At 47.3% G+C, this 12,593-nt stretch overlaps 1 protein-coding gene across 13 annotated transcripts in view; it reads right to left on the bottom strand.

Moving 5' to 3' along the window:
- The window catches only part of SLC8A1 (solute carrier family 8 member A1), a 349,364-nt gene that overhangs the window by 178,052 nt on the left and 158,719 nt on the right, over nucleotides 1–12,593 (bottom strand). The window lies entirely within an intron of this gene.

Below are 12,593 nucleotides of genomic sequence, written 5' to 3'. Positions count from 1 at the left end.
GTGATGGTGTTTTGGAAAGCGGCAGTTGGAGCTAATTAAAGTCTGTAGCTAATCAAGTATAGAGGGAACAGGCAGCTTGGGATGGTTCAGAGTAAGACAACTTGCTCAGCAAATGAGTGGAAAATAGATTGTGCTTATTAGAGATTAATTTTATAATGAACATTGCAGCTGCCCCATTAACATTTCCAACATGGCTCTCAGCTTTCAGCCCTTTTGACTAGACATTTCCATGTGTGGCACTGCTGTTTCCTTGTTTGTGCATGTGTTAAGCCTGCAAAGGTTCAGCAGCACCAGATGTTGCTGGGTTTGTTTGCAATAGGAAGCATGCATGTTTTATGTCAGTAACATGGGCTGATGCAATCTCAGAGGAGACATGATTTAACAAGCTGCCCTTCACTGGTAATGAATGGTCTCCCTGAGCTGCTTGTTGGAAACCTTGAATAAAATATAAAAGGGAGTCTGTGTGACGTGTCAGCAAAGACAATGGAATGCTGTGTATGGAAAATGGCGTGGCTACCAGGATCTCAGAAGGCTGGGCTCTGCAGTCCTTGCTAACACCGTGCCTTCTGCAGCCGGTATACTGTGAGACAAGCAGAGAATACTGGCCATGCATAAGGTATTTTGGTCATGTTCAGTGCTGGGGGGAGGGCAGGGCTCTTGTTGTTTCTTTGCTGGGAATCTGATCAGGTCCACAGTGGTGCAGTGGTGGTTTTAGTGCAATGTTTCTGTTGTTCTTTTAGGTCATCTCTGCCTCCATGGAACAACGCAGAGATCTTGTGAATTTTTAGGGATGGGGACTGAAGCTTTAATGTGGAGTAAGCACCAGCTGGGCAAGCTCTCCATATACCAAAATGCCACTGAGTCTCAAGCCCAGTTTCCAGAAATAATTTCTCCTGGCCAAAGCATGGCTCAGCCTCTGCACCTATCTGATACTTGGGCACTAAGCTCATATCAATTTCGGCTGGGAGGCAGCTGTGTCTTAGCCCCCCTCTTCTGCAGTTCTGAATCATTTCTCAAGACTGCAAACTCTGCTGGTGCAGGACACAGGGCTAAGTCCCAAACCCAGCTCTATGTGAATAACTCCACTGATACTAGGGGGGTCATTTAAGATTAACACTAGTATAACAAAAATCTACATCTGTCTGATTGCCTTCAGTGTCACCAGTACTGCACCCTGTACGTCACCGAACATGAACAACAGGAAAGCCCTGACCTCGTCTGGAGCAGAGTTCCAAAATTAAAGCCTAGGCTGGCACTAGGCTGGGAAACAGTCCCTTGTCCCAAACATCTGCCTTCCTCCCAGCCTTGCACTTTGTTACTGTTCCTTAGAGACCTCCTCTGCCTACAGCAGCAGTGGCAGGTGATGCAGTTTTGGCATGCTGGTCTTCCTGGCTGGGCCTCATGCTCAGGAGCATCACATCAACCCCTGGACAAGCAACAGATAAGTCCTGAACATGGCTGGGTAAACCACTTGGAAAGCAAAACCTGAGGTCCTCTGCATGTTCTGCATGTGCATCCTCCCATACTGATGGAGGTGAAGGCAACCACTGACATCCAGCATCCTCATTTAGAAAAGCTCTGGATTGCCTCCTACGGCATCCTTGCCCATTAACTTTACCTGCACCATTCCTCCTGTCCTTTTCTAATGGCTTGTATTGGGATTGGTAAATTATGTTTAAGCCAACTTGCAAGCATTAGCTTCAGTCCCAATGGGACCTTATTTATTACAGCAGTCCAACATTGCAAGTGTTGCATGTTCCAGCTATGATCAAATATTTGGAAGCTGGTCTCCTACACATGATATGGAACAAGAATGCCTAAAGTTCTCAAAGGCTCTCTCCTCACAGGCCCCTGGCTAAAGTCTCTTCCAGAAACAAGTCATGTTGGTAAAAATTATTTTCTTCAAAGATTTTAAGTCAAACAAAAATGGCTATTCTACAAGTTCACTTCACAGAAACATTTTGGCTCTGTATAGATTGATCTGTTTTTCCAACAAATTCTAGGCAACTTTTAGAACTGCTGGTCTCCAATTTTTCCATTTTTAACTTAAAAACTGGAAAATTTTAATTTAAAAACATTTAATTTCATTTGAGATTTTCTCAGGCAAGTATATTTTTCCAGCCAATTCTCAAAAGAAGTACCAGTATGCTTGGCTAGAACACCTGTATAAAGATCAAGCTAAAGTCCTCTAAAGTAGAAGCATTCTAGCAGCATGTGCAACTTCTGTGGGGAAATAGAAAACAGTGACAAATAGTCCATTGGTATTTACCATTGTTATAAGGCAGCAAGTCTCGAAGTCTCACAAGAACTAACTGGTCTGTCCTTCATATAACTGATTTTCTTAAAGCAGTGTGATTTCTTCATTGCACTTTTCCTAGTTCTAACTCCATGTGCCCTCAGTCTGCAGCTTCCGTATGGGAGGGGGAGGAGGGTGGAACTACATTTGAGCAATTGGCAATGGACACAGCATTTATTCTGGACAAGATACACTGGGCCAGGTCATCATCTCTTTAAACTGAAATCCTGTGCAAGAGTTTTTCAAGTACATTTGCATTCATTTATCAGAGAAATGGTTCTGTCCTGGAAGAAGACTGCAAAGATATGGTCCACAGATTCACAGATACATTGTGGGGGTGCAGGAATTGCTTTCATAGCACCTCAGAGCATGTCAGGTGCCTTAAAGCACCTCTACAGACATGTTTTCCAACCTGAAAAGGCTTCATTTCAACAAAAGATGCGACCCAATAAATCAGAGCCACAAAGAATAGTGCCAAATACTCTCTACAGACCTTATTCCTGAGTCCAGGCTCTCTGTACTATCACTCCCATTGTTGGGGTCCTGAAGAGTTCTTGATGGGGTGGGAGAACTGAGCCTGCAATAGGAGGCTTAAGGGAGGAGATTACTGTCCCTCTTCAACACCACCCCTAGCCAGACTACACGGAATAGGTCCTCAGGCAGCTAGTCATTGGAGTCACGCTGCCAGGTAATTACAAAGGGGGACACCCCAGAGGACCAGGCCCTGTGAACAGATTGCTTTGAGTCCCAGATAGATTTCTTCAAAGCGTGCCCATCTCAAAGTTGCCTGCTGGACTAAGGAGGCTATGCAAAGAGAGTGGGCCCTAATCCAGCCCTTCTGAGACACTCCCCCTGCCCCTCTTCCCACCCAGCTCCTGAGATGGGACCCTCCAGGTTTCTCTCCTCTCCTGGAAGGGAGAACTGTACCTGCTGGGAGGAAGCATACCTCTTCCCCTGGACTACAGCCCACCTGGCGACAGCCGTGATGGATCTAGGCCTGGAGAAACTTGTCCGTACACTTTGTTCCCAAGTTTTGTTATTAATTTGGCTAAATGGTTGCAATTGGCACCAAGTCTGTATGCAGTCTGCGTTGAGTAAGAAACTCTGAGCCACAAGACACATTGATCATCAGCCTTGGCTCCCGCCTCCTCTTATAACTGCTCCCCTCTCCTGCAGAGTTTCCCACTGTGCTGTGCCCCCTCACCCTGGGCTTAATGGAGGGGAGAGTTGAAAGGGGGAAGAAATCTTGCCGTGTACAAGGACTAAACCCAGGTTGAGTTGTGTCATTTGTTACAGCCCTGAGCAAGGTGCAAAGATCATCAGCACTACACCTGGAGAAACATGGTAGTGATCTGCAACATCCTTCAGTTTGCCTGCCTTTTTCACTGTGGCTGGAGGGCAGCCATTGAACAATGGCCTGTCACAGCAAATTACAACACTCCCTCATCCCAAAGACAGCTCCATTTCACTGGCTGGCAATTAGAGGACTGGAAATAAAGAACCAGACATTCCCCTCAATTCCTTGCTCTGAGTAGGGATGCGGTGATGGCTTGCTCACTTCTGCACAACCTAAGAAGCCCATGCAGGAGCATATAAGAGGGCACCTGCCCTTCTGTAAGGATCAGACTCCAGTCACAATCCAGACACTGAGGCAGAAGGCAACACAGTTGATTCGTCCATGAGAACTTTGCAGGCTTATGATAATACACGAATAATAATAAATAAGCCATAAATTCCACTGGGATAAAATGGCAAAGCCCCACTGGCTTCACTGGGGAGGCACTGAGTGACACCAGCTGAGGTTCTGGCCCCAAATATTTATCAAGAGATTTTTTTATCTTTTAGGAGAAAAAAATACTCAGCTCTATCTTGATGTACATGGATCCATCATTGCTGCCACAGGAGAAGAGTATTAGGATTTGGAATAGGAATGAAGAGTAAGCAAACTGTATGACTGCAATCAATCTGTGCCTAGCACAGGCTGAGGGCAGGAAATAAAATCTGTTTGGGTTTGAGGGTGCTGGTTGGGAGTCTCATGGAAAAGATTAGTGGAGGAAAGGCACGTTATATCTTTAAGTGAAGTTTCTTCCCACAAAATAAATCATTGGGTTCATTTATACACAACTGTTTCTCAAGGCCATAGTGATTATCACCTTGCTGAGAGATTTTCCAGCTGCACTTCCCAGAGGTCTGGATGGATCAGAACTACACCTTGGTGCTGTGCAGCCTCTGGCATATGTTTACATTGCATCCAGAAATGGAAAAAAGTACTAGAAAGTTTCTTGCAATGAGAACATTTGTCACTTAAATGTTTCATGGAATAAACTCTGGGCACACAACCAAGATAAGTAGTTGGACTGGCCACAGTCCATGTTTAAGATACTTAGGCTTAGGCCTTCTAAATGTGAAAAGAGCATCAGAGCTTTCTTCCAGATAGACTGAGAAGGAGAAAGGGTTGCTGGTGTTTCTTTTGTTTACCCTGTTCTTTATCCTCACACATTATGAAGCTGTTGAGTGCACAGGGGTGGAAGGAGACCTTGTGGATTAGCAGGCGGGTCTATGAGGGTAAGAGAAGGGATAAAAGTCACTCACACGAAGTTAAAGAGTTTCTCACTCCTCCTCAAACACCAGAGCATGGGTTTCCACACCTGAGGAGACCAATTTCATTGGAGGCCAAGAAGGTTCCCATGTCTGTAGCCAGGAGCTGGGCTTCTCACATGTGGGTGTTCACTTCATGAGCATACAAAATATTTGGTTCCAGTAGTGCAGAGAGGAAGAAGTGGACTTCAGAAGTTAGGTAAATGAACTCTCCCTTCTAATGCACGTTAGATGAGGCTGGAGCCAGTATCTGCCTCCTCCAGAGAGAGGTCCAACTATGTTGGTGCCATGAATTCCAGCATTTTGTTACATCAGAGCAAAGGGCCTGTCTTTCATTGATGCTGGCTGAAATCAAACACCATTCCATGAAAGCAAACAGGGCAATGATGGTGTAAGCTAGATACCAGCCTAAAAGCAGCAGAGCCCTCCCTTGGCAAGAACACTCTGAGAAAGCAGGGTGGAGCTGAGATCACTATGCTGCTTAATACCCATACCAAATCCACTAGCCATGCTCTGCAGTGGTGTTACTGCAGGTGCTTCTGGCCACACATGTCATGCAAAGAAGAGTCTTGACACCACAGCTATCTGCAAAGAGCTCATTCAAACGCTGTGGTTTTTCCACAGGCACATGCATTGGGAGAATGGGGCTGATGTATCATCCATTACTGTCTGGTGTTTTCCTGACACCCCCCTCAGAGTAACTGGCCAAATACAGCCAGTCCTTAGACTTAGGACACAACTGGTTCCTGAAAACCACTTAAGTCAAAATGTTGTAACTTGGAACCAATTTTCTCATAAGAAACAATGTTATAAATGGGGGATTGGTTCCTGAACCAAGGCCTGACACCCTATTTTCCCCAAAAATACCCCAGAATTTAGTACTCGATCAATTATACATGAGTAATATAGCTACATTAATGTATTTATATTGTCAATAGCAATCATATTGATTTGGAAGGACTTCTTTGAGGTGACTTTGCTGGACTTTTTGAAAGGCTCTTGGCTGCAGTCTTCTCAGGAGTCTTGGCTGCAGGTTCTTCCAGAGTCTTGTCTGCTTTCTTAAAGAAAGTGTCCAAGGAAGTTTGGAGAGATGTTCTCCAGGGAGATGAGTGATGCAGCGAACGTGTTTGCTAGTGTGGCATTGCATCAGATCAAGCATCGTAAATCAAAACTGACATCATGAAGTTGAAACAGAGTGTCAATTTATAAACGTAAGTGTGAAACATTGTAATGTTTTAAATCGGGGACTGTCTGTACATGTATTCCCTCTGCCATCATCAACCTTCCCAGTGGGGATATTCTGGCAGTAATTCAGTAAAGGCTGCTTTGGATGATATCTTGCCCCAGGAGCAGCTACAGGAAGCAACATGCCTCAAACAGCACCCTGAACAGAACTCCTTTCCTGCTTCTCATTCCAGGGTAAGGGATTTACCATTGCCCTGTTTCAGTAGGCAATGACAGTACCTCCCATACTAGCCAGACTCCACTCACCTCCCGCTCACTTGCACCAGCAAAGCTCATACAGGGATGTTAACTAAGGTTCATGCTCCCTGCTTGCTCCACCAAGCAGGTTCATATTCCATGCCACAACCTAACCTTTTCCTAGCCTCTTGCTCTGTTCCTCCTGTTACTGAAGAACAATCCCCTGTCATTATCCCAACCCACAGAGAAATCACACATCTGGTTTTTATGACATCACAGTCAGCTGCTACGGAAGTGATGTGATATCACATGCCCTGCACTGCATGACTTTATAACAGGTTCATTAAAGCTGGAAGCTGAGCTCTTTAAACTTAAAAAAAAATTGATAGCTAACAAAAGAGGAAAGAGAAGCTACGGAGGAAATTTAATCCATGGGAAGCAGGCTGTAATATATTGGAGAGCTTTTCTTGGCATTTAATCCTGTCTTAAAGAGATGATTCAGAGAAATCTGAACAATTTAAAAGATGCAGATGAATCATTTTATTGTAGGTGCCAAATTTTGGTCCTGCAATTAATTCAAACCAGCTCTGGTGATTTAACAAATCATGTTGCTGATGGCTCAGAGATAAGGCCAGAGATGGATGAATCAATTAAAAAATGTGCTGAATGAGGCAAACATCATCCATAATAAGGGAGTGGAAGGCAGCCAAATAATGCTGTCTGTTAGATCTGAATATCTACTTTGCCTGACACTTGTGCTGGTCGGTCTCTAGTGTCTTTCCTCACTCATTCTGACAGGGGGTGCTCTCTCATTCACACAGAACTGGAGCTAAGAAAAAAGGGTCTGCTAGCCATCAGCACTGTATTTGCAAGGCCTGACAAGATCAGTCTGGTCATCAGGGCTGCTCATAGCATACCAGTACCAGTTCCTCCAGTTCGAATGGAGAACAGGTATGAGGCCCTGGCGATGCTGCAGGAGATGGAAGGAGAGGAGGAAACCTCTGGGCAGGAAGCAACGCCACACTCTCCACGCTCTGAACAGGTCAAGGGAACCAAGCAGACCCAGAGGAGGAGGCGTCGAGTGATCATCATAGGCGACTCCATCCTGAGAGGTATGGAAGGACCCATTTGTCGCCAGGACCCCTCAACACGAGAGGTCTTCTGCCTGCCTGGAGCAAAGATTCGGGATGTGACGGGAATGATCCAGGCCGTGATTCAGCCCACCGATTACTACCCCATGGTCTTAGTCCATGTGGGTACTAATGATGCGGCCAGGAGAAGCCCCGATCACCTGATGGACTACCATGCTCTGGGCGGCGTGCTGAGGGAAAGAGGTGCACAGGTGGTATTCTCTTCTGTCCTACCAGTGAGTGGACGTGGAAGACGACATGAGAACTGCATCAGAGAGACCAACTGGCGGCTTCAGCAATGGTGTCTCGAGGCAGGCTTCGGCTTCCTTGACAATGACCTGCACATCATGACGAGAGACATGCTCAGTTGGGATGGGCTTCACTTGTCCCCCAAAGGTAAGCATGTGTTCTCTTCTAGGTTGGCAGAGCTCCTCCGGCGGGCTTTAAACTAGACTCATCAGGGGGAGGGGAAGATGAGGGCAGGGGAAGCCGTGGCCCACCAAACCATGTGGCACCCACAAGGACAGCCCAGCCTGAAGAAGGAGAACATCGGGAACCTGCAATCCATGGGGCAGCCAGCAGTACACCACAGGTAAGCAATAAGCAGGTAAGCAATAAGGGGCCCTTTGGGCGTCAGAGCCGGGGGGCAACAAAGGCACCAGTCACAGGGCTCAAGTGCCTATACACTAATGCTAGAAGCATGGGGAGCAAGCAGGATGAACTAGCAGTCCTGCTTGCAGAAAACACCTACGACTTAGTAGGGCTAACAGAAACCTGGTGGGATTCTTCCCATGACTGGGCAGTACACATTGAGGTTTATAAGCTGTACAGAAAGGATAGAGTGGGAAAGAGAGGGGGAGGGGTGGCGCTCTATGTCAATGAGCGATATACATCAACCCTTATCAAAATGGAATCGGAGGAGGAGAAAGTAGAAGGATTGTGGATTAGGTTACATGGAGGTCAAGGAGAAAGGGATTTGGTGGTAGGGGTCTGCTACAGACCCCCACGCCAAGGGGAAGAACTAGATTTGGGGCTCCTGAGGCAGCTCTCGGAGACCATAAAAACTAGGGAGGCGGTAGTTATGGGGGACCTAAACTACCCAGACATCTGCTGGGAGACGCAGACAGCAAAGTCCCACCATTCACGCAGGTTCCTATCCTGTGTACAGGACCTCCATCTGACGCAGGAGGTACATGGTCCCACTAGGGGGAATGCCTTACTGGACCTGGTACTGGCAACAGGGGATGACATGGTAGGAGACCTACAGATTGGTGGTCACCTGGGGGACAGTGATCACCAGATAATAGAATTCACCATAAGACATCGAGTGGGTAAGGTAACTAGTAGGGTGAAAGTGCTAGACTTTAGGAAAGCTGATTTCAATGAACTCAGGCGTTTAGTCAAGGACGCACTGCAGACTAAGAGTTTTAAAGAGTTGGGAGCCCAGGAAGGGTGGCTGTGCCTTAAGGAAATGATCCTTCGGGAACAGAGGGAGACGATCCCAATGCAGGGAAAAAGGGGGAAAGGGGCCAAGAGGCTTCCTTGGCTGACCAGAGAAATCCAGAGCAGTCTATGGGCTAAAAGGGGGGCATATAAAAAGTGGAAACAGGGAGAGATTTCTAAAGAGGAGTATACCTCCTCTGCTCACACTTGTAGGGAGGCAGTTAGACAGGCCAAAGCTACCACGGAGCTGAGGATGGCATCCCAAGTTAAGGATAACAAAAAATTGTTTTTTAGATATATAGGGAGTAAAAGGAAGGCCCAGGGAGGAATAGGACATCTACTAAATGGGCATAAGCAATTGGTGACGGACAGGGGGGACAAGGCTGAACTCCTCAATGAGTTCTTTGCCTCAGTGTTCCTAAGCGAGGGGCAAGACAAGTCTCTCACTGGGATTGTAGAGAGGCAGAAGCAAGGCACCAGACTACTAAGCGTAGACCCTGAGACGGTGCAGAGGCACTTGGAGGAACTGGATGCGTTTAAGTCGGCAGGCCCGGATGAGCTCCATCCGAGGGTACTGAAGGCACTGGCTGACGTCATTGCACAGCCACTGGCGGGAATATTTGAACACTTGTGGTGCACGGGCCAGGTCCCAGAGGACTGGAAAAGGGCCAATGTGGTCCCCATTTTCAAGAAGGGGAGGAAGGAGGACCCAGGCAACTATAGGCCAGTCAGTCTCACCTCCATCCTAGGCAAAGTCTTTGAAAAAACTATCAAGGCTCACATTTGCGAGAGCCCGGCAGGAAAAATTATGCTGAGGGGAAACCAGCACGGGTTCATAGCAGGTAGATCATGCCTGACTAATCTAGTCCTTTTTATGACCAGGTTACAAAACACCTGGACACAGGAGTAGGGGTTGATTTGTTTACTTAGACTTCAGGAAGACCTTCGATACGGTATCCCACCCCATACTGATGAACAAGTTAAGAGGCTGTGACTTGGATGACTGCACAGTCCGGTGGGTGGCGAATTGGCTAGAGGGTCACACCCAGAGAGTCGTGGTGGACGGGTCGGTTTCGACCTGGAAGGGTGTGGGCAGTGGGGTCCCGCAGGGCTCGGTCCTTGGACCGATACTCTTCAATGTCTTCATCAGCGACTTGGACGAGGGAGTGAAGTATACTCTGTCCAAGTTTGCGGATGACACAAAACTGTGGGGAGAAGTGGACGCACCGCAGGGCAGGGAACAACTACAAGCAGACCTGGACAGGTTGGACAAGTGGGCAGAAAACAACAGAATGCAGTTCAACAAGGAGAAATGCAAAGTACTGCACCTAGGGAGGAAAAATGTCCAGCATACCTACTGCCTAGGAAATGACCTGCTTGTGGCACGGAAGCGGAAAGGGATCTCGGAGTCCTAGTGGACTCCAAGATGAACATGAGTCGGCAGTGTGACGAGGTCATCAGGAAAGCTAATGGCACTTTATCGTGCTTCAGCAGATGCATGACGAAAAGAACCAAGAAGGTGATACTTCCCCTCTATCAGGCCCTGGTCAGACCGCAGTTGGAATACTGTGTGCAATTTTGGGCACCGCACTTCAAGAGGGATGTGGATAACCTGGAGAGGGTCCAGAGAAGGGCCATTCGTATGGTTAAGGGCTTGCAGGCCAAGCCCTATGAGGAGAGACTAGGGCACCTGAACCACTTCAGCCTCCGCAAGAGAAGGTTGAGAGGCGACCTTGTGGCTGCCTATAAGTTCATCATGGGGGCAGAGAAGGGAATTGGTGAGGCTCTACTCACCAAGGCGCCTCTGGGGGTCACAAGAAATAATGGCCACAAGCTAGCAGACAGCAGGTTTAGACTAGACATTAGGAAGAACTTCTTCACAGTTAGAGTGGCCAAAGTTTGGAATGGGCTCCCAAGGGAGGTGGTGCTCTCCCCTACCCTGGGGGTCTTCAAGAGGAGGTTAGATAGGCATCTAGCTGGGGTCATCTAAACCCAGCACTCTTTCCTGCCTATGCAGGGGGTCGGACTTGATGATCTATTGAGGTCCCTTCCGACCCTAACATCTATGAATTCACTAGTGAGCAGACAGAAAAGCAGTAGGAACATCTAGTGCAGCCTTTTTCAAAGTGTTCTGTGGTACCCGGGGTTTCTGTGATAGCTTCTCAGGGGTTCTGCAAAGAGATTGCTGGTAATGGTGAAGCAAGCTGGGAAGCGGTGTGCAGGCATTGCTGAGCTGTGTGGCGTGGCTCTGCATCAAGTCACATGGCCCACAAAACCAGGAGTAGGGATTGTGCAGCCGAAGAAGAAATATGAAAGGGATCCATGACTTGAAGTTTGAAAACCACTGAACTAGTTCTGCCCTGAAACCCTCAGTCCTCCTGCCCTGGGCACATTGGACAATAGCTGCTGGCCTTACTCCTTTCTAGTCAACAAGGGGCTGGGAAGATGAAGAACTGGTGCCGGGCTACCCTAGGGTGAAGATCTTGGAGGTGGGTGACACTGGGCAAATGATGGACTTGGGGGTAGGACAGTGACCAGCCACTTTTTGTTTCCAAGGTATGATGGGGTCTCTGGACAGACAGTGGGCCTATGCCTTGCTGGTGATGCTGTTGGCTTTGATGGAGTGCCTTCAGCACAGCATTTGGCCATCATCTCTGCCTGAACATCAGCCCATTCACACATCAGTGGCTGAATATGCAACCAAACTTAGCAATGATTTCATCAGGCAGAAACACGAATCAGCTACACGCACCCCTAGACATCAGTTCTGCACTCTTTCCTTAAAACACAGGCGCTTCTATTCCACTTGGGACCTGCACAATTCTGAGTTAAAGGAAGGGCCAAGATGATTATGTTCACAGGGTCCCCTCCCCTCTTCTTTTCTTAATACAATGGCTTCCCCTTTTCACTTGTTCTACATGACAGATGATTTTAAGGAACCATCTTGGAAATATAGCTTGTCCTGAAGAACAGTCCCCTCTCATTAACCCAACAAGGAGCTTGTGCTAAATCTTCCTCCCTGTGTTCTACAGACAGTCCCAAATCCAAGAAACATTCATCTCCGCCGGGGGTTCCAAAATCAAGAAATATGACCTATGCACTACATCTAGCCAATTATTGTGAGGAACTAACAACCAAACAGTTGGTTTTTGAAATGCAGAAGCTACATTTTATTTAAACCTAGAAAGTCCTGTAAAGCAATGAGTTGTACGAATAGCGGTGAAAGAGTTGGTAGAAACACAAAACAGTGCAGTATTCCATGCAGGCTCTGTATGCTATAGATAATTAAGTTGCTCCTTAATCACATAGGCTGCTGACAGATGTAGGGGGAAAAATGGTGCTTTACCGGGAAAGAAGCCACGTCAGTTCAACCTGGCTCGCCCAATGTGGGTATTGAATCAGCTATTAGACAAAAGCACCAAAAAACCCCACTGAAGAGTAAGCTATTCAGACACCAGGCAAGCCAGGTCAATTTGATGTTGCTTCTCTTCTGGGCATGTTCTGCACTTGGTGTGGAAGTGCACTGAGTGGAAATAAAGCACCATCGTCCCTCGCATCTATCAGTGGCCATAGTGATCAGGTTTCCAGAGAGGCACCTGCACTCCTGGCAGTGGCCTAATCCCTGAGCTGCACAGTAAGTGCTGAAGGAAGTTTCAAGCCACCTTTGCATCCACTGAATCCTGAGGGTACCCACTTCTTGGTTT

This window comes from Alligator mississippiensis, chromosome 1, assembly GCF_030867095.1.
Source record: "Alligator mississippiensis isolate rAllMis1 chromosome 1, rAllMis1, whole genome shotgun sequence".
NCBI lineage: Eukaryota > Metazoa > Chordata > Crocodylia > Alligatoridae > Alligator > Alligator mississippiensis.
Note: the sequence above shows the minus strand (reverse complement) of the source record. Positions and strands in the feature narration are given on the sequence as shown.